The following is a 27,960-nucleotide window of genomic DNA, read 5'->3' as shown; positions in this document are numbered from 1 at the left end:
GTTTGACCCCGGCGGTGGGCGGAGGAGGCGGGGCGAGCCGCGCAGCCAGGAAGGGGGCGGGGCCCGGGGCCTGGAGGCGGGGCCTGGGGCTGTCAGTCCCGCGCCCGCCGCCGCGCCGCGGCTCCTCGCATGCCGTGGCCCGGGTGGCTGCCAACGCTGCCGCCCGCCGCCCGCCACCCTGGCACCCCGAGCCGCCTCCCGCCGCCCCGGCCCGGCGCGCAGGTAAGGCTGGCCGCCGCTGCCGAGCCATTGCGCCCCCTTCCTCGGGTTCGGTCCGCCGCGCGGGCGCCCTCTCCGGGCCGTGTCAGCGCCGCAGCTCCCCACTGCGCCCGGGGGCGGTCCCGGGGGGCGGGACGAGAGCCCTCCCCATCCCCCCGCACGCCTCCGGGCGCCGGCCCCCACAGCTGGGGTCCCCTGTCCGGCCTCCGCAGCTCTGGCGCGAGGAGCTGTCCTGAGCCCCCCTTCCCCGGCGGATTACACAACCTCCGGCCCTGGGGCGGGGGCCCCTCCTCAGCCCCGGCCCCACACCTGTCCCCGCGACGCGGTCTCAGGCAGAGGGCAGAGACCCGGCGCGACCGCGGGGGGCAGGAAAGTTTCACTTTGTGGTCAGGGTTTGTTGACGTCCGAGAGATGCGGGGAGACGGAGGCTGAGCGGCGAGGATGCGCCTCGCCCGCCGCGTTGTCTGTGCCCGGGGTGGCCCTGGTCCAGGATTCCGTTTCAGAAGTCCTGCCGGCAGCCCGGCTCTGGGCCGGGAGGGTGCTGCTGCAGGGCGCGCGGGTCTCTCGTCTCTACGTTAGCGAGCTCTGGATTGCAGCAGTCTGGGGACGGCTCAGTCTCTCGCACTTGCCCCCTTTCTTAATTTAGCATTGACATTTAGACCAGTTGGGCGAATTTACTTAGCCTTTTCCTGACACTGTATTGGTGAGTTGCTTTCCCATCCCTAATTAGTTAATTAACAAGGTGGGAAAGCTAAATAGATCCTGGAACGAAATGCCTTCAGTCTGGCAACTCTTTAAAAACCTCTGAGAGCTCTGGGCTCGGTGCGTGGAGAGATGCTTTTGGCCAAGGTGAGAGAGCGATTCCACGTCTTCTGGTTGCTCGAGGAGGCTTTGGTAATAATGGCACGGCTTTCTCTGCCTCCCGCTGATTGTGCCGTTTATTGAGGGTCTTCAGTCTGTGGTGGGTTATTTGGTTTTCTTCACTCAAGAAAGGAGGAATCAGAAGTGTTGCTGATGAAGCAGTTAAGGAGAACACTGAGGTTCAAGTAAGTTTGGATACTTGTCTGCTTTACCAGGTTACCTTCGTGTTCAGAAAACCTTGGCTCTTCCCATTCTCTCTCCATCTTCTCAGTAGGGCTGTATCCAGCTGGGTTGGCATTACTGGTTCCTCCTTTAGTCTGAAGACCTCTTGCTACTTGAGTGTACAGTTCTGCCTAGGGATAACCTCTAAGAGTGGACTTAATTAGCACTTTTATCTGTCCGTTAAGCAATACAGCTTGAAATCTCTTAGGCGCTGTTGTAGTGTTGAATCTTTAATAATATCGATTTATTTTAATAGTGTTTCTATAATAATCTTTCTATTAGCATGCCAGTTCTGCAACACCAGTAGTTTTGGTATAGAAGCAGCAATTTACTAGAAATATTATCATGGTTAAAAACAGTTCTCTAACAGATTTGCAGCCCAGTTTACTTAGATAATTACTGATAGAGGCTGTTAAGATTTGTTTTTAAGTTTATTATTTGGTGCAGTAAATGTTACAATGCTTCTGATGTATGAGGTCTTTATGAGGTCATTCCTTCCTGTAGTAATGATTACAGTTCTTGTGTCACTTAAATCTGTTTTGGAATAATAATCTATGAGTTTTCACCCATGCTGATTCATTTTTAGACAAAATTCAGAGCTAAAAAGATTTGGTTTTAATTTGCCAGCCTATGTTTTAATAAGGAAGATATTTATTGTATTTTGGGTGTTACATTAGAGGTAGGATAGTATGTTTTATTAACATACGTACTGTTTTTAGGGGTTTGCAGATATTAAGCTACTAATTCTCACAACAGTCCTATAAGGAAGGGATGATGAGATTTAGGCCCAGTTGCTTGACTCAGATCACATAGTTAAGTAAATGACAGCCAGATTCTAACCTAGGCAGCCTGAGTTCAAAGTCCAAGTACTTACCACTGGACTATCCTGCCCCTGCAGATTATGCTTTCAAGAGGCAATTATTTCTACCTGCTGTCTGTACAATATGATATTCTGCATGGTGGGGAGGAGAAGAGCACTTTACAGTGTAACAACAAACACCGGGTTAGGAGTTCTTGTTCTGGTCTTAACTCTGCCACCAGCTAATCTGTGATTTTGAGCAAGAAACCTTTTCTCCTTCCCTTTCAATTCCTCACTGGTGGAATAACAGCAATTGAAGCAGATGAACTAACTAGCCTTACTACCCTAGGGAACTGGAGAGATAAGTCAATGCAGATAAGAATAAAATATCCTTCTTCCTAAGGCATAAGACCAGGTGTCAAGTGAATGGAGTGTGTGTCATAGGAAGGACTAGGAGGGCATATATTCTGCTGAAACTAGTGGCTACCCATGGGAGTGCAGTGGTTAAGGACTTCATGGTAATACTTCAGTATTGTTTTATTTTGTTGCACCAAGGATTGTTACTTTTGTAATTAAAAAAAAAACCACGACAATGAAAAGAAGTCATCCTATAGAGGTGGGGTAACCATGTGCAGGACCATGTGAGGAGCATTACAGGGGACTGTCTGGCATCACTTTGCAGGAGGCATCACTTTGCAGGGGCCAGATGATGGTAGGACCTGCATGGCGGACCAAAGAGTTCCCAGAATCATGGGAAGTCATGCTTGAAAGGAAACTTTAAAAGTCATTTAGTTTAACTCCCTCCTCCCATCTCCCTCAGTCATCTATCTAGTGGATAAATCCCCCTGCGTGCGGGCCCCTGTCCCACTCAGTGCTCATCCTGCTTCTGCTTGGACACCTCCAGGGTCAGACATTTGGTGTGCTTCACAAACTGTGCACCAAAGAAGACAGGATTGTATCTGGTGCTAGGGAATGGGAAACCACAGAAGGCTTCTGGCTATTCTAGCTTGTGCTCCTGAAAGACTATCCATTGTCAGAGTGAAAGTTATATTTGAGGAGAAAGACCAAACCAGGGAGACCAGTTAGGAGGCCATGGCCAGAATCTAGGATGAGGGTATCCAGGCTGAGATCAACAGTGGCATGAAATGGGTCCAGGAAGGAATGGACCCCGGAAGGCAAAATCCCTGCACCCAGCACCTGCCTGCCCATAAGCAAGAGAAAGGAGGAACAAGATGACATTCCCAGGGGAATGGCGGGGGGCAATAAGAGGACAGAGGTTTGGGAGAGCCACTGATTGGAGCTGGGAAATCCACTGGGGTGGGGAGGAGAGACAGTTTTAAATGCGTAGCCCCCAAAGCTGTATCGTAGACTGTGTCTAATGCAAGGCCTGTGCAGACCAAAAACAGATTCCTCAAGAAGGGAGTGTACCATCTAAATTGGTGGGAAACCCTCTGCCTAATGAAGAAAAATTGCAGTATTTCCCAGTGGGTGTTGCAGCTTTTGACACTGGCTCATTTAACCTCCCATTGCACTTCTTGGTCAGGTTGGGAATCGGGTATTCTTCCTGCCTCAGAGGTGAAGGGGGTGGCAGTGAGATGGAGCCTGCACCAGTGAGTCTTTCTGACTCCGAGTCTTAAATACAGAATTGGAACTGGTAGCTGTAGGGCTGGAGCGTTTTGTGTGTGAGAGGATGCTGCCTTCCTGTGGTTACACAGAGATGAGATTGGGGTGTGACTCTTTGGAGTTGGGTGGGGGGACGCATTGGCGATGCTTTTTTCTGATTTTGTAGGGAAATGTTCTTTTAGGGGATTCTGTTGTCCAGTGACACCTGTTAAATAGGTTCTGGAGAGCCAGTGCATGTCATGGGGAGTACTGAGAAAGTCATTGGAAGTTTTTCTTTCCGATTCAAACACAGATTATGTGGTGTTCAAAGAGGGCTCGGAGCACAGTATTTGGATTATCACATTGACTGGAAAACAGGATAATTTGGAGGAAACAAATAAGATTCACATAGGAAACCATGAAGACAGAGCAGATTCACACAGGAAGCCGTGAAGACAGAGAAAATATAGTTGTGAAGGTTTTAAATTAATTTTACTCTTGTTACTTTATATATTTCTGGCTTAGGATACAACATTTACAAAGTATTTATATTTACAAATTTATAAGTTGGAAGATGTTGTATATGTGGGAGAAAAACTGTATAATCTCATTTTTTGGGGTGTGGGGCCAGGACAATATTGTTCTTGGATTTTCAATATTTTTTAGACTAGTAGTTCTTTACTAGAGGTGATTTTGTCCCTCAGGAAACATTTGGCAATGCCTAGAGATCTTTGGGTTGTCATAAGTTGGGGTGGTGTTTGTGCCACTGGTATCAAGTGGGTACAAACCATAGATGTTGCTGAACACCCTGTAAGGCATGGGACAGCCCCCACAACAAAGAATTATTCAGCCCCAAATCTTAATAGTGTTGAAGTTGGAAAACTCCACTGTAGGCAATTAAAAAAAAAAATTACTAGGAGCAAAATGAGTTTAAAGGGAAGAAGAAGAAAATACAAAATATTCCTATAAGCTGATCACGTCTGACATCCAAGAGGAAGAAGCAGCTAAACAACCTGTTGGAACACAGGCATTTGCCTGCCACCCAGGAGCTATTTCAATAACTGGGTTGTTCGGCACAGTAGTCTGGAACAGGAAGTAGAGACCATAGTAGTAGGAAGAGGCTGTAGGGGTAATTAGTAGAGGCAGAAGGGTTTATAGGTCAAGAAGGGAAGCTGGGTTCTTCCAGAATACTTTTGAAAAGTTCTAGTGAATTTTTCAGAGGTTATTTTGTTAAGGACATTGAGTAGTGTTTAGGAGATACAGTCTCCACTCTGAGGGCGCATGAACCCTCTAGGCTGTTGATGAGAGAGCCTGAGCACTTCCCAGGTTTTTTTGTGTCCAGACATGAGTAGAGGGTGAAGAACACTTGGTTTTGTTTTCAGATTATATCTGTGTCCTCCTTCGACCCTCCCTTTTAAAACTTTTTCGTTATGTAAAATTTTAAACATGTACAAAAATGGAGAAAATAGAATACTGAACCCCTGTTTACCCAATGCCCATCTTCAGTGATTGTCAACTCCTGGCTGATATTGACCTATATCTTAGACACCCCTCCTTTTTTAAAATCTAGAAAATAGCATAAATAGTTACAGATTGCCTGCCTAATAGGAGAGGCTTGGCAGTGAAGGATATAAGTGATTTTCTGGTGCTTGGGCCTCCCTGGAGGAAAACTGATAACCGACACGTGTGATTATAAGAGCCACGAAGGCCTGAGAAATAAGAATAGGCCCAGGCAAATCTGGAATGGGGGAGCTCAGCTCTTCTTGGTGGGAAAGTAGAGTGATTAGAGACACACCGTTCTTTTTAAACCTCCTGGGTAGAGAAGAAGCCTACTTAGAGTTCTCTGCTAGGAGAAACGTGTTTTTGGTATCAGTTGTGGAGAGTTCTTTCGGTTCCTGACGGGAGCATAATTTTCGTGTTTCCTTTTAAGATGCCCCCTTTCCTGTTGCATGACCCTCTAGGGCAGGGTTGTCCAATCTTTTGACTTCCCTGGGCCACGTTAGAAGAAGAATTGTCTTGGGCCACACATAAAATATGCTAATGTTAATGACAGCTGATGAGCTAAAACAAATCGCAAAATAATCTCATAATGTTTTAAGAAAGTTTATGAATTTCTGTTGGGCTGCATTCAAAGCTCTCCTGGGCTCTAGGTTGGACAGGCTTGCTCTAGGGCGTGCTGTGTGGTATAAAGCCATGGGTTCCTTGTAGCTTCTGCCTCTGACCTGATAGCTTCTCCACAGGGTCAGGTATGATGACTCCTCCCCAGAAAGCACAGGGCAGGGTCGGGTGGGAGAAAGGCAGTATTTCCAGTGGTTATGAAATGACCTTTTACAGCGATTGCTTTCTGCATTCGTCAGTGGATGGAAGACTCTTGCATTCCAGCCACTGGTGGAGACAGTGTTGTAGCTGACACTTTAGAAACAGGGCTTTCTTTTCCCGATTGTGTCTCCCTGAACTCCAGGATTAATTTTTTTTTTTTTTTTGGCCATTGGAGAATTGGCATGCCTTTACTTGACTCTGTGTTGTGTTGTAATATGCATACAAAAATGGATTTAAGAGTTGAGAGAGTTCTTGAATAATCACATAATTGATGTCTATGAATTCTAATTAATGCTAGTTTCTACAAACATAGACATTTTGGACTAGGTTCTCAAGCAACTACGTTGGTGTGAAGACCTGGGTCTTCAGAGAGCTGTATTTTCCATCCTTGTGCTATTTATTAAATGCATTTTTGCCCTCTACTTATTCCACAAAGAGATGTAGATGGCATTAGTTTATTATGAACATTCTGTATCACAATTGCAGATTTTTCAAGTATCATGCCTTTCTCTAGGAAGGGGCCGCTACTAGTCTGTTAATAATAATCATTATTCCCAAGAACCCTTCTAGGTAGGAATTAACATCCGCATTTTGCAGATGAGTAGACTGAGGTTTGGAGAGGTTAAGGAATAATGCTTGGAGGTAATACTGTTGTTTTTTGTTTTGTTTTGTTTTTAGCCCAGAGCCACTTGATTTCAAAGCCCAAATGCTTTTCAATAAGCCTTCTGTCTCTCATGGTTAAAAGTTGGTGGAAGTTTGTACCAGGATTGGTAGAGAAGATGGGGGCAGGTGCTGTGAAAGGGGACTGAGAGTACTGGTTACTCCAACTAATGAAATCTTCACACTGAGCCCCCGTGAGAAACATTGCTTTTGAGTGTGATAAATTACTGATGTCCTGTTCTTGAGCTGACTTTACAAAACAGAAGTTGTACCCTGGTATCCCTTAGCCAGATTTGCTCAGTGGATGTATATTCTTCAGTCTGCATAGTTGTCATAGTTGTCATTTAACAAGTGGGAGAGTTCACACTAAAATACAGATTCCTGCCTTCTCTTGAACAATCAGAAGATCTGGCGACATTGGCCCCATGTTCCTCTAGGCAGTAGTTAGTTACAGTGGCTGCCCTCTTTGGATGCAGCATAGACTCCCGAGTTTGCCATATTCCCCACCCTGGCCTCTTCACCCATTTATCTTACCTGCCAGGATTCTGAAGGCATTTGAGTTAGAGGCATCCTAGTAGAAGTTATATATGTTCTCTCTGTCGGTGTCAGGGATGTATTAGAGAAGGCTTGTTTTGTTTTTAATTAAAGATTCCGCAGCATTTATTTCCTCTTTGTAGAAGCCTGGGGAGGGTAACTATACTTGGCATATAAATGGATACACTCACATTCCCCTCCCCCTGACCCCCAGCAATGGCTAATTGGACTCTCGATGGATTTTTGGACTAAGAAAGACCAATCAGATTTGAGATTTGGACACTGAGTCAGTAAGCTGAGGAGCCTCAGGCAGGGAGGATTTATAAACTCAAGCTGGAAGTGGTGACCTTGGAAAGGTGGAGTGGAGTAGTGAGTAAAGAAGCTGGATGTCAAGGAGGTGTAAGATCACGTGGCGGCAGAAAGAAAGGTGCTTCCTGGTCTCTCCTTCTACTGTACTTCCTGCAATTGGGTTCCTCTGTGTCCACAGCATTCATTCTGTGGTATTTACTGAGCACTTACTATAATGCCAGGCACTGTTCTAGATGTTTATGATATATCAGCGAACAAAACAAGACAAAGTTCCTATTCTTCTAAAGCTTAGATTTTGATGGAAGAAAAGACAACGCTAAGCAACAACAACAACAAAACATAAAATATATTAGATGATAATAAATACCAAGAAGAAAAATAAAACTGGGTCAGGAGACAGGAGTGGATATGGGAGGGAACATTGTATTGGACAGATTGTTCAAGGAAGGCCTCTTAATAAAGTGATATCTGGGCAGAGATGCAAATTAAGTGAGAAAAAGTAAGCCATGAGGAAATCTAGAGGTGGAGCATTCCCTACTGATATGGTTTGGCTGTGTCCCCACCCAAATCTCAACTTGAATTGTATCTCCCAGAATTCCTACATGTTGTGGGAGGGACCCAGTGGGAGGTAATTGAATCATGGGGGCCAGTCTTTCCCGTGCTATTCTCGTGATAGTGAGTCTCATGAGATCTGATGGGTTTATCAGGGGTTTCTGCTTTTGCTTCTTCCTCATTTTTCTCTTGCCACCACCATGTAAGAAGTGCCTTTTACGTCCCGCCAGGATTTTGAGGCCTCCCCAGCCATGTGGAACTGTAAGTCCAGTTAAACCTCTTTTTGTTCCCAGTTTCGGGTATGTCTTTATCAGCAGCATGAAAATGAACTAATACACCTACAGAGGGTTCAGCAAGTACAAAGGCCCTGAGGTAATTGTATGCTTGACCTGTGTGAAGCACAGCAAGGAGGATATTGTGCCTTCAATGCAACAAATAATGGGCGAGGAGTAGGTGGAGGGAATGCAGGGCCTCACAGTTATTTAAAGACTTTGGATTTTATTCTGAGTGACATAAGAAGCTATTGGAAGATTTTGAGCACAGGTGACATGATCTAGCTTCTGTCTTAGAAATGTAAATTCTGTATGGAGAATGGATTGTAGGGCAGCTAAGGTGAAGCAGGAAAACTAATTAGGAGGCTAAGCAATAGTCCTGATAAAATACAATTGTGGCTTGGACTAAAAGAGAAATGGAGATGGCAAGAAGTGGACAAGTTTTGAATATATTTTGAAGGTAGCATTGACAGAATTTGCCAATATATTGGGTATTGGTTATGTGTGTGAGAGAGAGAGGAGTCAAGATTATTTGAATCTTTGTGTAAAAACATAGCTTCATTTGGTGGCATTTCAACTTGTCTTCCTAGAAACATTCAAAAGCAAGGTCAACAACAACAACAACAACAACAACAACAACAAAAAACCCTTGAAAACTCTATTCACAGCAAATGTAGGAGAGATATTTAGTCCATAGACTTCAAAATACATGTAAAGACTGTCTCAAGTAGATGAGATCAGGCAGAAGCCATTGAGGAAATGAAGGGAAGCAACATAGAAATGGTGAGAGAGCCCAGAGATAGTAGATCTTGGAAAGCACTGGAAAAGTCATGTTCTTTAAGATGAAAAGTCCACCCTGACATGAAAAAGTTGTTATCTGTTGCTTGCAGTAGTTTTGGGAACTGAGTGTACAGCTGGTGGAAGAAACCCTCCTAGATGTAGTTCGGTTCAGAGAGCAAAAGAAGAGGGGTTATGTAAAGAATCATATAGTCAGGCTGCCATATTTGTAGGAAGTACTCTGTCTCTGTGGTAGCAGGGAAGAAGAGTCTTTGGGTTGTAAAAACAGCTCATCTGAAAGAGTATCCTCCTCCCCTGCCAAGAGGGATCTCATGCAAATACTGTAGCTTGTCCAGAAAAACTCAGCTCAATGATAATGGAGAGAGGAAATGGTAGGCTTTGGTTTCTGATAATGGTAGGATAGGTTATTTGGACCAAAATTCCACTGAAAATATTAAAATGTTGGATATATTTTTTAAATTGAAAAAAATTTGGATTTTCTTAAAAGCACTAAAGAGCTGAGGAGAGGGACTAAAACACTAGAACACCTAAGTTGCCTTTGCCCTGAGAACATTTGTTGATCCTAATAAATATAGACTTTAGCTTTGGTGGCCTTGCAGGACAAAGAGGTTTTTGTCAAAGTACATGCCTTGCTCAAGGTGGAGAGTCTCATAGGAGACCATCTCCATATAAAGCTGGATTTATTCAGGGCAAAGGTGAACCAGAAATAAAACTAGTTCTCTCTACCCTTCTGGGACAGCAGGGAGGTTGCCCTGGTACTGAGCAGGGTAAGAGAAAAAAGGAAAAGTACATTGTTGTGACTGACAAGCCTTTTCACAGAATTTTTTTTTCTTTTTTGAGACAGGGTCTTGCTCTGTCGCCCAGGCTATAGTGCAATGCCACAATCACGGCTCACTGCAGCTTCGACCTCCTGGGCTCAAGTGATCCTCTCACCTCATCCTTCTGGGTAGCTGGGACTATAGGCACACACCACCAAGGGCGGCTAATTTTTTGTATTTTTTGTAGAGACGGGGTTTCGCCATGTTGCCCAGGCTGGTCTTGAACTCCTGGGTTCAAGCGATCTGTTCTGCTCAGCCTCCCAATGTCCTGGGATTACAGGCATGAGCCACCATGCCTGGCCCTTTTTACAGATTTGAGGATGGTTTTATGTCACCTCAATTTCTGAGAACCTCAAGCTATGAACTTGGTTTAAGGTAGTTCCAAGTTTAAGGTAGAACCAGTTCCAGGTTCCTAACCCCACCCCCAGATACCTGGCAGAATCAAAGATGAATCTTCAGAGGAGGGCGCCTTCTTCCTAATTTTCAAGGGACAATGAGCAGTACAGTCGGAAATAACAAAGCATACAGGGAAACAAAATACGATGCGAAAAACAGCAGAAGCAATGAATAGAAAAAAAGAAAACCAGACTGACAAATTCTGTATGTATTATAAGTATAGAGACAAATAAAAACCTATGCTTATTATGTTCATAGATATAAAAGTACACTTATAAATATCTTCATGGAATGGGTAACAATTAAAAGTGGCTTGGCAGATTTTAAGAAGGTTAAACAGAACTAGAAATAAAAATATAAAACTGAAATTTTAAAATGTAGTGATTTCCCATTAGACAGCACATTTGAGAAAATCAAAAAGAAAGTGGTGAATAATTGAATGATGAAGCATAAGAATGCATAAGAAAGCATAAGAAAGCATTCAGATGCTGCACAGGGAGACAAAAAGACAAAAAATATGACAGAGAGGCCAAAAGACATGGAAGCTGGAGTGAGAAGATCTAACATGCATTTAATTGGAAAGGAGAGGAAAGAGAATGGGGCAGAAACAACTATTCAAGGAGATGATGCCTGAGATTTTTCCAGAATTGATCAAATTTATTAAGCCGAGAATTCATAAGCAGAGCACTGAAGGCAAAGAGAAAATTCTAGCAGCAGCAACAACAACAAAAAAGACATACGACTTTGGAAAGAGTGTTTTACTTACTTCTCAACACCAATGGAATCTAGAAGACAGTAGAATAATATCTGTAACTGAAATAGCTGAAAACTTAGGATTATATGCACAAAGTACCTTTCAAGAATAATGGCAAAATGAAAACATTTTCATATAAAGAAGAATGTGGAATTTGCCACCACTTTAGTGACTTTCCCTCACTGAAGGCAATCTTAATTGATGTACATTATGCAGAAGGAAAGCAATTGCAGATGGAAAAAGCTGAGATGCTATGAGGAATTGAGGATTTTATAAAGAGGTCACCATGTGGGTGAATGTAAATATAGATGAACAATGAAGCATAAACAAAATTTTAGTATCTTATGGGCTAAAGTATTTAGAAATGAAAGACGACAACAGCATATAAGTTAAGAAAGGGGGTAAAAAGAATCAAGAGGATTCTAAGGTGCTTATATTACCTGGAAGGAGAGTAAAGATAATGACTGTGTTGAGGCTGATACATTAACAATGTATGCTGTCATTTCTAAAATAAGCACAAAAGGAATAGAAGCAGGGTATTCAACATCCCAGCCAGTTGAGGAAGACTCATTGGAAACATAAGACTACAGAAGGAGTGAAGATAAAAGAATGGAAAACTATATACTGTCAAATAATAAGCAATGTATCAAATAAAGTAGAGATTGTGATTAAAAACATTATTAGGGATAAAAAATTATGTTCACAAGGAAAATATGTTTGAAATGTATATGTACCTAACAACCAAATAATATATAGAGAAGAAAATGACAGAACCATAAAGAGGAAGAGAAATATCCATGATCATAGTTATTTTAAATGAGGACTACCTAAGACAATTTAAAGGAGAACTAAGTCAGAGAACTTGCTGTATGGATATCATGTCTTATTATAAAGCTATCGTAATAGCAATGGCATGGTATTGATTCAAGGATAAACAAAGAGTCCAACAGAACAAAGTAGAAAGCCCAAAAACACTACTTTGTATATACAGACTCTGGATATATTACGAAGGAGATGCTACAGATAAAGGGTAAACTTTACAATAAATGGTACTGGGACTCATGGGTATGACATGAAAAATATGTAATTTGACTATCACTTTACACAATGCATAAAAATCAGTTGCAGTGGATGTCCTGAGACTGGGTCATTTACAAAGGGAAGAGGTTTCATTGACTCATGGTTCTGGAAACATGATGCTGGCATTGGCTCAGCTTCTGCGGTGGCCTCAGGAAACTTACAATCATGGCAGAAGGTGAAGGAGGAGCAGGCATGTCACAGAGCCCGAGTAGGAGCAAGAGAGAGAGAATGGCGGGAGGTGCTACACACTTTTAAACAACCAGATCTCAGGAGAACTCACTCACTGTCAGGAGAACAGCACCAAGGGGATGGTGATCATTCATTCATGAAAGATCCACCTCCGTGATCCAATCACCTCCCACGAGGCTCCACCTCCAACACTGGGGATTACAATTAGATGTGAGATTTGGGCAGGGACACAGATCCAAACCATATCAATGGGCTTTTAAAACTTAAATTTGAAAGCAAAAAAATGGAAGATTTTGAATGGTAATATAAGAGAATATCTTCATGGTCTTTGCATAGGGAAGGGCTTAAATAAAATTCCAAAAACATTAACTTAAAAAAAGGTTGATGGCCAGGTGTGGTGGCTTACGCCTGTAATCCCAGCACTTTGGGAAGAAGAGGCAGGCAGATCACTTGAAGTCAGCAGTTTGAGTCCAGCCTGGTCAGCATGGTGAAACCCTGTCTCCACTAAAAATACAAAAATTAGCCAGGCGTGGTGCCACATGCCTATAATTCCAGCTACTTGGGAGGCTGAGGCATGAGAATCACTTGAACCTGGGAGGTAGAGGTTGCAGTGAGCCGAGATTGCACTACTGCACTCCAGCCTGGGCGACAGAGTGAGACTCTGTCTCAAAATAAATAAATAAAAATAACAAATAAATAAAAGTTGAGAAAATTTATTACATTAAAATTGAAAATTTAAAAAATAAAAACCACTATGAAAATAATGGAATAAGGAGTTACAGCCCTGGAAAAGAAATTTGTGAGCTTCGTGAGGACAGGGGCTGTGTCCATTTTATTCATCATTGTATCTCAGCATGTTCCATAGTGCCTAAAATCAAAGCTCCAGCACCCAAGATACTTTAAGTACTTACAACCATTCCCAGACGATGGATACTCACCTACAGAGAAGACTCCACGTCATAAACCGCAAACATTATTCTATCACTTTCTTCTGTTGCTGTTCATTCCTTAGAGAAAAAAGAAGAGATATATAGAAGTGGTGACTTAACCAGACAATTGTTTAAAAATACGCATTTAGTGTAGAAACTATGTGTTCAGGATTGTGCATGTTGCTGAGAAGAATATGTAGAAATATAAAACAAGAGTCTCTTCCCAAAGGAGTTTACAGCCTACTTGGGAGATTATGACAAATATGAAAAAATACTTGACAAATCTGGACCATTTAAATAATGCTATTTATGCTGTAGCCATACACAGGACAGAGATAACACTTCCAGATGTGGTAATTGGGAAATATATCATTCAGGAGGAAAGATTTGATCTATGTATTGAAGGAGGGTAAATTTATGGGCAGGAAGAGAGCATGGAAGCAGGCATCCCATGGGAGGGATGCTTTGTAGGAAATAAAAATTTAAGGTGCTTTGGGGAAAGGGCAATCTCATCAGAGTGGAAGGAGACAGATTGGAAGTATATCTTTATGAATAAATATGAATGAGTAGCTGGAAATTTTCTGAGAAAGAGTAGTAGTGATGTGAACATAAAAGCCTAACTAGTTATGATAAATGTATCCGTGAGTAAAGTAATTAAGCCAGTTTGGGGTTGGCAGAGGAATTGTAGCAGGCATCTGTGGATTTTGCTACCCAGCAGCATTCACTTTTCTCCTGGTTGTGGGGCCCCTTCCTGTTGTTATTACCTGGAACTAATGGTTTAGATGATGGTTCAAAGATTAAGCCACCATGGAAGAGAGCATAGCGGACAAAGGGAGAGAAACTGCATCCAGGTGACCCCATTTGTACTAAACCTGGTTACCTGGTTTTTCTTTAGTACATATGTCAGTTTGAATTGGTTTTGTCATTTGAAATGAAGAATGAAAACTGACAGAAGAATAGATAGACAGAGAGATCAGGAGAGCAGAGTAGAGAATTCAGAAACAGACTGATATACACGTGAGAATTTCCCCTCACTGGACATTCTTCAGTCTTTGCCCTGAATCTCTTCCCAACTTCTTGTAGTATCCCAGGTCTCAGGCCCTAGACTTCTTATCCATTCTCAGATGAATGAATTCAGTCTTGTGGTATGAAGTATCTATTTGCACATGACTCCTAAGTTTATATTTCCAGTTTTTGTTATTCTCCTGAGATTCAGACCCATCTATTCACTTGTCCACCAAGATTCTCCACTTGAGTGTATAAACGAATCTGAAGTGTAATATGTCCGATACCAAACTCCTGACTCCCAACCCCCCCACTCTAAATCCGCTGCTTTCCTAAGAGTCTCAGGTGCGTAAAATGGCGCCATTGTCCACCCAGCTTCCCAGGCCAAAAACCTAGGAGTTATCCTTGAGTCTTTTCTTTCCTGTAACTCTCACATTTAGGCCATCAGCAAGTCCTGTTGATTCTACCTTCAAAATATAGCCTGGATCTGACCACTTCTTATCTCCATATGGGAAGTAAGTAGATATGTAGGTTCCCAACATAGTCCAAACCAGCACCATCCCTTGCTTGGATTATTGTAATAGCTTCTAAGTGGCTTCTCAACTTCCTTTTTTCCCTCTTATGGTCTATTCTACACACATTAATTAGAACAGTCTTTTCAAATACAAGTCTGATCATGTTACTTGCTTGTTCAAAGCCAGTGTTTTCCCATGACATTTTTAATATCCCATATCATTACCATGGTCTCCAGGACCCTGCAAAATCTGACCCCTGCCTAGATTTCTAAATCATCTCTGCTTCTCTCTCACTCGCTCTGCTACAGTCACACTGGCTTCCTCACTCTTTCTACAACATGCCAAATATATGTCTACCTTAGGGCCTTTACATGTCTTCCTTTGGATCTTTTGATGGCTCATTCCCTCACCATTCAGGTTCTCCTCAAAGTGGCTTTTCCTTTCCACCTCCCCAGACCCTAACCTTTCTTGGTTCTTTAGAACACTTATTACTATTTTGTTTATTGTCTGTTCTTCTCATTAAATGAAAGCTCCATGAAGCAGGAATGTTGTCCTCTTTAAAAGTATATTCATTCCCAACATTGGAATAATGCCTGGTTTATAGTTTGAGCCAATACATATTTTTGAATTACTTATTAAATGAAATTTTTATATGATAGAGGTAGCACAGCATATCATTTTGTAAGAGATTTATTATCCAGTGACTGGTTTTGAGAAAACTAGTTAGATATTTTAGGAGAAGATATATCCTTAATAAGAGGATGTCATGAATGACAATTTAGATGAAATAAATTCCAAAAAACTTGATATACCAAAGCTAACACAAGTAGAAACAGAAAACCTGAATAGAGCTATATCTAGTTAAGAGTGTAATTCATTATTAAGGACCTTTGCATCAAACAGCAGACAAACAGATTTTCTGGGACACATGGTTTTTCCAGTAAAGTCTTCCAAACACTTAAAAGAAATAATAATGTCAATCGTACATACTCTTTCAGAGAATAGAAAAAAAAGTAACATTTCCCAGCTCATTCTCAAGAAAAAACATTATATCGAAACCTGACACAGACATTACAAGAAAAGAAAATTAAAGACCAAACTCTCCTGGACATAGATACAGAAATACTAAGCAAAATATAATCAAAATGAATTTAGTGATACATAAAAAAGATAATCCATTATAACCGAGTGGGATAAACTTTAGGAATTCAAGAGTAGTTTAACATTTAAAAATAAATCAAGATAATACTTTGTAGTAACAGAATAAAGGGGTAAAAATATACAATCATCTCAGTAGATGTAGAAAAAGGATTTGATAAAATTCAGTGTTGATTCATGATTTTTAAAAAGCCTAAGCAAAGGAAATTTGTTAATCTGATAATGAGTGCCTAAAAATATCTTAAACGTCATACTTGATGGTGAAATGTTGAAAGTCTTCTCCTTGAGATATCTGCTAGCATCACTTTAATTTAACATTACATTAGAGATCCTAGCCATTGTAGCAAGGCAAGAGAAAGAAGTAAAAAGTATATGGTTTGGAAAGTAAGAAATAAAACTGTCATTATCAATAGGCAACATGACTGTATATATAGAAAATCCAAAAGAATCTATAGATAAACTATTAAAATTAATAAGTAAATTTAAGCAGGGGTGCTGGATACCAGGTCGATATATAAAAAACAATTGTATTTACATATACTAGCAATAAAAAACAGAAAATGAAATTTAAAAAACAATACCATTTACAATAGCCTCAGAAAACACCAGATTCATAGGAATAAATATGATAGAGATATAAGATCTCTACACTGAAAACAAGAAGATATGCTGAGAGAAATTGAAGAAAACTTAAGGAAATGGAAAGATATACCATGTTCATAGAATGGATGACTCAATATTGTGAAGATGTCAATTTTCCTTAAATTAATTTTTATATTGTACAAGCCATTCAAAATTCTAACAGGCTTTTAAAATGGATATCAACAAACTGAATATAAAATTTGCATGGAAAAGAAAAGGGCCAAGTTAAGCCGAGACAATTATTAAGAATATGAAGGAGGCTGAGATAACTTATGGCACCAAATATTTAGAATTGTTATAAAGCTATAGTAATTAAGTCAATGTGGCATCTGTGCTAAAATAGACAAATGGCCCTGTTGGGGAGGAAATATAATTTTTCCTCAACCTCTATGAGTTCTTAGTTGAGACAGATTCCTATAACAAAAGACAAGATTAACAAGATAAAAACAAACAAGCTTATTAACATGTGTAGCACACATCATGAGGGAGAAACTTTAATGAAAAGTATCTCAAAGTGATGGCTTAGAACTCTGGCTTATATAGCATCTTCAACAAACAGCAATACGTTTGTAGACAAATGAAAGGACAAATGAAAGTGTTTTAGGCTTCCAATGGTGGGAAACGATGGGAAGGTAAATATATGGGAGGAAACTAATGGAATGAGGTTTATTTTCAGGTTCCTCTGATGCTGTCTCTGGGCTGATAAAGAGTCTAGAGTTGTCTCTAGTCAAGGAGAGTTTATATCCTGCCTGTAGGCAGAAAGTAGGGTAGGGTGAGCTTTTTCTCTGTTTACTGCTTCTTAATTGCCTTTAGCTAAAAAGTAATTTTTATGTCAGAGGAATATTTTGGGGTGACATATTCCTGTTTCCTTAAGCCCAATGGAACAGATTAGAGAATTTAGAAAGAGATCTTTATATGATCACTTGTTTTATGACAGAGTTGACACTAAAATACAGTAGAGAAAGGATGTCTTTTCAATAAATAGTGCTGACTCAATTTAGTATCCATATGGAAAAAAATGAATCTTCCTCAAGCCATTCACAAATATCAATTCTAGCTGCATTGTAGATCTATATATATTAGGTAAGACAATAAGGCTCTTAAAAGAAAACATAAGCGGATATCTGTATACCCTTAGAATAACCAAACATTTCTTAAACATTACACAAAAGGACTAACTATAAAGGAAAATATTGATAAACTAGATTAGACTAAAATCAAGAAATTCTGATCATCAAAAGGTACTGTTAAGATAATGAAAGAGCAAGCCCAGAGTAGGAGAAGATACTATAAATAACTACAAATCAATATGAGAAAGGCAAATAACCCAGTAGAAAAATGGACAAAAAGCTTGAACAAACACTTTGTACACAGAGGATGTTCAAATGACCTACAAATATATTAAAAGTTATATCAATTGCATTCATTGTCAGAGAAATGCAAATTAAAACTACAAAAAGATATGTCTACATATTCTTCAGAATGGCTAAATTTAAAGTGTCAGACAATACCAAATGTTGACAAGAACATGGAACAACTAGACTCTCATATATTATTGGTGGGAATGTAAACTCATACAACTATCATGGAAGACCGTCATGGAAGACTATCATGGAAGACCTATGTAAGAAGGTATGTAGCATTCATAATATTCATAATAGCCTCAACGTGGAAGCAACCCAGATATCCAAAGACAGTAGAATGGATAAATAAATCATAGTATATGGAATATATACAGAAATGAGAATACGTAATCTATAATCACATGCAAAAGCGTGGGCGTATGTCACAAACATAATGCTGAGAAAAAGAAGCCAAACACTCAAAACAGGCAGCACTAATCTCTGGTAATAGGAATCAGGATAGTGATTACCTGGTTGTGGTAATGACTGGAAGTGGGAATTAAGGGGACTTTTAGGGTGTGAGTCATATTTGATTTCTTGGTCTGGGTGTATGGTATGGGATGGGGTTATTTTGTGAAAATTCATCAAGCTGTACAATGATGTCTTGTGCCCTTTTCTGTATGTATCTTATATTTCATTAAAATTTTTATTTAAAAAAACCTGGATCCTTACTTCAAGTCTTAAACCAAAATGAGTTACAGCTAGATTACATAGTTAAATAGAAAATGAAAGGTCCACAATTAAATGTGGATGAACTTTTCTTTATAATCTCAGAAACATGAATTGGAAAAAATTTCTTTGAAAAGAAAATTAAAATGGTAATAAATAAATATCAACATGAGGAAAATATTTATAAAATAATAATGTATTTTGTGGCCAGTCAGATCATCACACAGTAAAAGATACAAAATACTCAGTGTTGCTAAGCTTTGGTGAAAGGGGACTCTCATGTTCGATTGTTAGAATAATTTATTTCTACAGCATTTTTTGGAGGACTTTAAAATTTAAAGTGTGCATACTATTTGACCTAACAATACATTTCTAGGAATTTTATCCTAGGAAATATTTGCATACATAAATATATCAGGATAGTACTTAAAGCATTTTTATAATATCAAAACTGGAAATACTTTAAATGTCTATGAATAGAGTACCGGTTATATAAGGTACACTCTGTTTAATAAGGCATACTATGTCTGGTAGAAAGAATGAGGTTGATCTGTATTAGTGGATGAAGTCATATGACCAGGAGACACTGATTGCTAAATGAAAAGAGTAAGTTGATGAACATTTGTATAGTGTGATCTCATTTAAAGAAATATATATTTCATTGGAAAATTCTGGGAAAATATACACCAAACTATTTACATAAAATGATCACATATAGTTAAAAATATTCATGTGCATATATTAAAATCAGTAGGAACTATACCAAAATGTCAACGCTGGCTCTCTCGGGGGATTACTGAGGCATTTAAATTTATCTTTGTATTTCCTTGCAATCCAAATTGCCTACAATGGGTGTATGTTGATTTAATAACCAGAAGATGCTAACTAGGATTATTAAATTTTGTGTGTGTTTTACCAGTTTCATGATAAAGATCAAACTCCTAAAGAAAGTGTTTCTTTCACGTCCTTACTGCCTGTCTGTCCACCTTTATCTGGCACTGATCTTCCACATGCACTCTCCATTTCATTTGTGTACAGAACACAGATACTTTCTTATTGGAAATAATTTAAACAATGAGGAGCACATAGAGAAAAAAATGTGGAAACTCGATCTTTTTCTGTACGTTTGCTCACATATTATGTGTATATACAAATAGAGTCTTTTTAAAAGCATAAATGGGATGCTTGCCTCCTCCGTCTTAACCACTTTCCATTACTTGCTGTCCCTTGAACCATTCACGCTATTTCAGCCCCACATAACTAGCCAAAGGCCCCTTTTACCCTTTCTTCCTGTCCCTATGCAACCAGCAATTACAGTGTCTAATTATTTGATGTTTTCCCTAAAGACTTTTGATGCAAGAGGTTCAAAAGGGACAAAGCCTGAAAGGAAAGCAGACATAGCCATTGCCGTGTAGGCAGCTGAAGGATGATGGAGAATGTGGCAGGATAATGTTTCCAGTTATTCACTGAGATTTTTGTCCCTCTGGTTTCTCTTAGTGAAGGCACATCCCCTGCCTAGGCAGCTAGGGTGCTCTGTGCTCATTGCCTCAGGGGACAAGTGACATAGCGAATTTCAGAAATCGATGCTTAGCTTTTGATTTGCTACAGTCTGGTTCTTGTGGGGCACCAAAGGACTCAATGCAAAAAGATTTAGAAAGATGCCCCGTGAGTAAGAAAAGCCTTCTTTAGTACCTTTAAAGCCCCTTCCTGATGGGTGATGTTGCCCTTAGTGAGGAGAGAGGAGGAGAGCTGGAGGGTAGGAGGAAAGGCAGATGTCCGTGGTTCCTTAGGAGGCAGGTCTTGCTCTGTGTCTACACTGAATTCTGAAGGGCAGTGACCATGCAAACCCCTCACAGGTCTGGCAAGCCAGAGAGCAGAGGAAACCCATACCCCTGTATTTAGGCAAGGCTCAGAGGCTTTGGCACTCACTGAGTAAGGCCCTGGAATGTAGACTTAATTCCAGGGAGATGGGGTTGGAGGAGAGACCTTGAATTGCCTGGAATTAATCTCTAACAGAGGATTGCATTATAAATTAAGATGATTAGAGAACAGGTAAGTTGCATTCCGTACATATGTGAGTTTGAAAACTGAGAATTGTCCTCATAACAAATAGAGGAATTCTGATTTTATTTCTTTGCTTTGGTGGTGGTGCTGGTTGGGTTTTGATGTTGGCCATGAGCCCCGGGGATTTCCTTAAGCATGATCCTGGGAAGCTGTCTCACTTTCTCCCTGGCTTTGCCTCTCCACAGGGCTGCTGACCACCAGCAGCACGGACCTCTGGAGGCCGAAACAGGCCTGACAGTCACAGATGTGTTTGCCATCTCATCTTTATGTGAGTGGAGTAAGGGAAGATGAAAGCCACAGAATGAGACCTTTCTGGACACAACTGTACAGGAGCCCAGCCTGGAATGCACTCAGAGTTGATGCTGAATAATCTAAGAGATGCAAATAAAAACCAGCAAGGAACCCTTCTTTAACTGATTAAATTTGAGGGAAAATTCTTGTCATTGACTTGCATTCATTCAAGGGTTGGTTAAGTAATTTTCAGACCTAAATTTATCATTGATCGTAGCATTTAGAGTGAATTTTGGAAATCACTCAGTAACTTCAGCTTCATCGGTGCCTAGAAAGTTCACCTAAGCAGATGTCACAACACAATAAGCCAATGGAAACGAGAGGACAGATCGGCATCACTGGACCTACAATAGAGCAGGTTATTTCTTTGTGGCCATTCTAGGTACTCTGTGAAGCTCAGAATGTGGATATTGTTGGCCCAGCTTTATTTGTGCTCTGTTGTCCCACCATCGTTTCAGATTTGCTGATCTTTGCCACAAGTCCGAATCAACTCATCCATTTTCTCACCTTTCTCTGCCTTTTCCCCACCTCCTCCTTGTGCTTTGTACCCCCTGCTTCCTTGCTCTGTGCTGGGGCTGCGTGACTTTCTCCTTTCCTCTGAACTCTCACCCTGCTTGTCCTTGGTCCCTTCTTTCTCTATGATATGAATATCCTTGCTTAAATGCAGCTGAATTGTTCATTTTGTGGCATGCCATTTCCTTTCCACCTGGCAGACTCTCCACCAGCTGGGAAGGGACATGTATCTGCTCTTCAGGAAATGCTGTCCTTTGGGTGGAAAAGGACTTGCTTCCTGGCAGTGCCAAAATGAAGATCTTTCTCTGCTGAAAACAAAACAAAACCCCTTTATCTGTGGAACTTCCTGCTTCCTCCACCGAAAGCTGTGCTTCTCCAACATGGGGCGTTATGCCAGGGGCACATGAAATCATAGGACAGACTGAGTGCATCTTACTGATGCTGCTTGAAACTTTGGGGGGAAATAGTTTTGACTTTTTCTTCCTCGTAAAAGCTATTGCCGTACATGGATATGTAAAAATTTCTTGTTTCTGGTAAGCTGCTTTGGGTTATGTCTTCAAAATTCCTGGGGTATCTTTCTGCTTCTCTGCTGTTGGAAAGGACTAAAATGGAGACTTCAGAGCAGCACCTAAAGTATTCCTTGTAAGTGGAAGACTGCTATGGGTTTGACCCAGCACATTTGGCAGCTTGGGCTGATTTGATGAAGTTGGACAAAATTTTGAAATATTAATAGAGATGTCTTCCTTCTCCACCCCTTAAAATTTCCCTATGTCCTCCCCCCCCTTATTCTGTTATTAATTCATTACTGGAAGCATTTGCACTGTTACAGTAGGAATGTAAAGACAAACAGGTAGGGCTCCTATTGAGATTTTAAATATCTGTATTTTCAAATTCATAGCAGAGACAAAGCACGACTTTTCATTTGGAAGAGTTTGGCTTTGAACATCAAAAGCAAATCTTTGAAGAAATTGAGGTGTTATGGGTTGAATTGTGTCTCCCCAAAAATTAGACATTGAACCCTTAACTTCTAGTATCTCAGAATGTGACCGTATTAAGGAGAGAAGGTCTATTACAGTGGTAATCAAATTAAAATGAGGTCATTAGTGTGGGCTCTAATCCAATATGACTGATATGCTTACAAAAAGTAAAAATTTGGACACAGCCATGCATACAGGGAAGATAGTGTGAAGAGACATAGGGAGATGACGGCCACCTACAAGCCAAGGAGAGAGGCCTAAAACACATCCTTCCTTCAGCCCTCGAGAGGAACAAATATGGCCCACACCTTGATCTTGAACTTTAGCCTCCAGAACTGTAGACAATAAATTTTTGTTGTTTAAGCCACTCAGTTTATGGCAGCCCTATCAAACTAATACACAAGGCATAAAGTTTTGCCATAAACAACAGATTGGAAATGTGTTTCATCACATCTAACGTCTTGGTCTGTTCAGGTTGCTATAACAAAGTAGCATGGACTGGGTAGGTTAAACAACAGACATTTATTTCTCACAGTTTGGAAGCTGGAAGTCCAAGATCAGATGCCAGCATGGTTGGGTTCTGGTGAGGGCCCTCTTCCCAGCTTGTAGACAGCTGTCTTTTACAGTATGGCAAAGAGAGGGAGAACTCTGGTCTCTTCCTCTTCTCTTTATTTTTGTTTTTATCTAGAGGGAGTCTCGCTCTGTCTCCCAGGCTGGAGTGCAGTGGCATGATCTTGGCTCACTGCAACCTCCGCCTCCTGGGTTCAAGCAGTTCTCCTGCCTCAGCTTCCCAAGTAGCTGAGATTACAGGTGCCCACCACCACGCCTGGCTAATTTTTGTATTTTAGCAGAAATGAGGTTTCACCACGTTGGTGAGGCTGGTCTCGAAGTCCTGACCTCAAATGATCCGCCTGCGTAGGCCCCCACCAAGTGCTCTTCCTCTTGTTATAAGGGCTCCAGTCCCATCATGGGGACCACACCCTCATGACTCACTTAAACCTACTTACTTCTTAAAGGCCACTGCTCCTAATAGCATCACATTGGAGGTTAGGGCTTCAACATATGAATTTGGTGGGTACACAGACACTCCATTCATAACATATAAGAGGTCACCAATTGTAAGGTACCTCCCAATTTTAAAAGACATCTATGTCTAAAGAAATGTACTACATCTTAGAATCAATAAAACATGGCAGTGTAGATGAAGAATAAAAGTACCCTCTTCTGTAAACTAGCTAAATATGGCCTAAGTCAGGGACAGGGATGAACCAGAGGAAATGTTCCAGGGTTTATATTCCAGTGGGTTCATGGAGAGATACCTAGTTTCCTGTCTTTTTTGCAGTGGGCTGAGCCTTGGAGGTGGGGTGAGAGGAGCAGGGACATCCCTATGTCACTTTCCATTCTTGCTGTTTCCCAGGATGAGGCCCTGTAGAGAAGTTCCCTGTGTCTGCAAGGTACAGCACCAGCAAAAGTACAAAAGGGCAGGGTAGCTTGTCTTCATTAGAGACTAGAGAGTAGCACAGGACAGTGTCCAAAACTCCTGGTCTATAGATAATTTATTTGGAAATAGCAAAGAGGCGGATGGAGGGAGAGATTGAGAATAAGGGAGTCAGAGAACCCAAAGGAGCTTGTAGTTGAGATTGCAAGGTTGTGGGTGATCCCTCTGCCTTGATGCTTGGAGGCCAACATGAGGACCATGGAAGCAGTGGATGATTTGATAGGGATAGAGGCCAATGGGCAATGACCAGGTGGAAAGAAGGCAGTGGATGGAGGCCAGGGCAGGCACCATGTCCCCAAATGCCTGAGAAACCTTAGCTAGAACCCTAACAAGAAGGGTGATAGTGGTATGATATCTTGAATTGATCAAGTTAAGCTTGAAATGATTAATTTTACCCAGAAGTAACTGAGTTTACCTGGAAATAACCTAGATTTAACTCCTAACTTTGCAGGGAATAGGAGGCCAATACAGAAACTCATTCTTGTTATGAAGAGAAAGTGTATTTGACTTTATACACGTGAGTCTAGATTTTAAAATATTTCACTCAGTGTATCAATTTTCACTTCTAATCCCCTGCTCTCCACATTATGTTGGCTTTCCAGATACTCTGAAACTCTACATTGTCAAAAGAATTGAAATAAAGTTGACTTGTGTTAATAGAAATGTACACAGGATTCTTTTTCAAGATGACAGACTGAATACTTTCATTTGCCTCCCCTGCCTTCTTGGAATCCTCTGAAATGGTGGCTAAAGGCATCTAGAAAAAAAATAAATTTGTGACAACTCTGAAAACAGGAGGCAGTACTCTGGGTAGAAAAGATATTTCATCAAGACAAGCTGGATGGGCTTGGGCTTGCAGTTTGTTATTTCAATGGGAAACTATGTACTAGAACTAAATGAAGAATTGTGTCAGAGGTGGGAGACCTTGTTCAGACAGGATCCAAGCTAGGAACTGGCACATATGGAGGACAAGAGTGAGCTTTGGACAGTGATCTTGGCTGAGCCTTGGAGGTGGGGTGAGATGAATTAAAGAGCAGAGACATCCCTCCTCTGGGTGGTTAACTAGAAAGATGTCCTTGGGACATTTTGGTTAAGTAACTCTTTCCTTTCTAAGATGTGTATAGAGCAATTTGAATTCTAAGAATGGTTTTCTGAGCTTATGAATGATTTGCAAGGGACAGCCAAAGGTATAAAGTTGGGGCAAGAAAGCACTGCAAAGTAATATCTGATGTAGACCCAGCAGATAAAAAGGAAATCCTGAGGGTAGAGCCAGAGGGTAGAAAGGAAAGTTGTCTCCAGCTAGGAGGGAAATACTTTTAAGTGCCCTACTTTCCTTTGAAGGTGGTGGAGTTCCAAATGTACTTGCTTGCTCCCTACCTGCATGTACCAAAGAGAAGAATCTCTGCACACAAAGGCTAGAGTCAGCCCTCACATTCAGAGCAAACAGGCCTGCCTAACTACAAAGGAAATACACATGAGCTACCTATACTAATCTACAGTCCTTCAACAACAAATGTAAAGGATCTCCTAAGGACCACTAGACATCTGAGGGAAATCAACAACATAGGAGACAAAGACCAAGATAAACACACAAGAAGTCACTTGAGAGGATATGGAGAGATTAAAAACAATTCAGAGATTTTTGCATAGATAAAACAATGACTCACTGCTATGAAAAACATGTTATTATGGCTGGGCACAGTGGCTCACGCCGGTAATCCTAGCATTTTGGGAGACTAACGTAGGAGGACTACGTGAGGCCAGGAGTTTGAGACCAGCCTGGGCAATATAGTGAGATCCTGTCTGTCCCAAAAGAAAAAAAAATTAGCCAGGCATGGTGGTATGTGCCTGTAATCTCAGCTACTCAGGAGGCTGAGGCAGTGAGCTACGATGGCACCATTGTACTCCAGCCTGGGCAACAGATAAGACCCTGTTTTCTTTTTTTTGTTGTTTGTTTGTTTGCTTTTTAAAAAAGGACATGATATATTCCAAATAAGTAAATGAGATAAAATTGAGAAAATCTTTCAGAAACTAGAAAAGATGGCAAATTTAAGAGATATGTAAAAAGACAATATAATAGTTTGAGAAGGTCCAATATTTGCATAATACAAAAGAAATGAAGAAATAATGGAATAATTTTTCTCTGAGCTAAAGGAAGAATCAAATTCTTCAATCAAAAGGAGCCCACTAAGTGCCAAGCAGGATAAATGAGAACAGATCCAGATCAAGACACATTATGATGAATTTCGATACTCTGGGAATGAAGTTATATATTGGCTAAGTAGCTATTTTCTTTCTAAGATGTGTATAGAGCAATTTGAATTCTAAGAATGGTTTTCCAAACTTATGAATGATTTGCTAAGGGACATCCAAAAGTGTGAAGCTGGGGCAAAGAAGCAATGCAGAATAATATCTGATGTAGACCCAGCAGACAAAAAGGAAATCCTGGGGGTAGAGCCAGAGGGTAAAAAGGGAAGTCATCTCCCACTAGGAAGGAAATATATTTAAATGCTTTACTTCCTTTGAAGGTGGTGGAGTTCCAGATGTACCTGCCTGCTCCCTACCTGGGTGTACCAAAGAGAAGAATAAAAGCTTTCAGCAACAGAAGAAACTACATTATTCACAAGGAAATAGGAAGTAGATTCACATATTACTTCAGTAATCAATGCAGTAGATACCAGTAGACAATGGCATAATGCTTTCAAAGTTTTAAGGGAAAGTAAACTAATAATTCTATACCCAGCTGTATTAATTAGGATTCTTTTGGCTGCAAGGAACAGAAAGCTGTCCCAGTGGCTTAAATAAGAAGGGACTATATTATTTCACATTTTCTGAAATTCAGAAATAGGGCATCACCAGCATTAGTAAATTTATCAGCTTAATAATGACAAATAATAATCAGGATTCCTGATTCTTCTGTTATTTTGCAGAGTCTCCTTAGCTTGTTGCCTTTGTGCTCAGGCTAGCTCCTCTATGGTGACAAGATATCCATGGTAGTTCTGGGAACCACAGTCAGAAATAACAGTCTCTAGAGGAAGATGGGAATGCCTTTTATTCAGAACTCCTGGAAAACTTATTTACCGAATTTTAACATGTCTATTCCTAAACCAATCACTGTAAGGGTAATAGGTAGACCATCCGCCTGTGGACACACGGACAAGGAGAATACCTGTACAGAGGAAGATTCTATTACGAAAAGTATCGGGGTGGGAGTAGATGAATGTTGTGACATCCAGTAGTGGCTGCTATACCAGCCATGTGACCAATTAAGTGTGTGAGTGAAATAAACATTTTCAGACATGTAAGAACTCAGGAAGTTCACTTCCTATATAGCCTTTCCAAGAAAAAAAAAAATAACTATTAAAGGGTATCTCCAGCCAAACAACAAATGATCAAGAAATGGTTAAAATGTTGGACCCAAGAAACCATGATAACCCAGTAGTGCAATGAAAAGAAATCCCAGGATAACAATTGTGGAGCTGATTTAGAAAGCAACTGCCAACAATCAGAAGAAGCCACGGTGTCTTCAAAGAGAAAGTGATTCCATTACAGAAACTGTATAGCTAAGAACTAACAAGGGTTTTATCATATGATGCTGCATATGCCTTTCCTTTTCTTTTTTTCTTCTTGGGAACTGTGGGAAAAATACAAAGTCATAATCCACATACAAAGGAAACAAAAATGAGTCTTGGTTCTCAGCAGTTGATGGAGAGAAGGAACAGAGAGTCCACTTGATCTTCACACTTGAAACATTATTCTTCAAGTGGCACAGATTTCGTGTCACAGGATCACATTTTGTTCTTTTGGGTTCAGTCACACTTCTTGGTTCTGTACGTTCCATCGTATTTTCAATACTGTTTACTAGTTTTTATGTTTTAGAGTCAATTTAAAAACAAAGCATGGAAAATACAA

General features: G+C 40.6%; 1 protein-coding gene and 1 long non-coding RNA gene across 4 annotated transcripts in view; one reads left to right on the top strand and one right to left on the bottom strand.

Moving 5' to 3' along the window:
* The window catches only part of PPCS (phosphopantothenoylcysteine synthetase), a 1,013,452-nt gene that overhangs the window by 416,475 nt on the left and 569,017 nt on the right, over nt 1-27,960 (bottom strand). The window lies entirely within an intron of this gene.
* On the top strand, nt 33-27,405 carry LOC126961221 (uncharacterized). The gene is made up of 2 exons (XR_007728217.1): nt 33-222; nt 20,955-27,405. It is a non-coding gene; the product is annotated as an uncharacterized LOC126961221 (long non-coding RNA).

The sequence above is a fragment of the Macaca thibetana genome, chromosome 1, assembly GCF_024542745.1.
Source record: "Macaca thibetana thibetana isolate TM-01 chromosome 1, ASM2454274v1, whole genome shotgun sequence".
Lineage (NCBI taxonomy): Eukaryota > Metazoa > Chordata > Mammalia > Primates > Cercopithecidae > Macaca > Macaca thibetana.
This window is presented reverse-complemented; position numbering and strand designations above follow the sequence as displayed.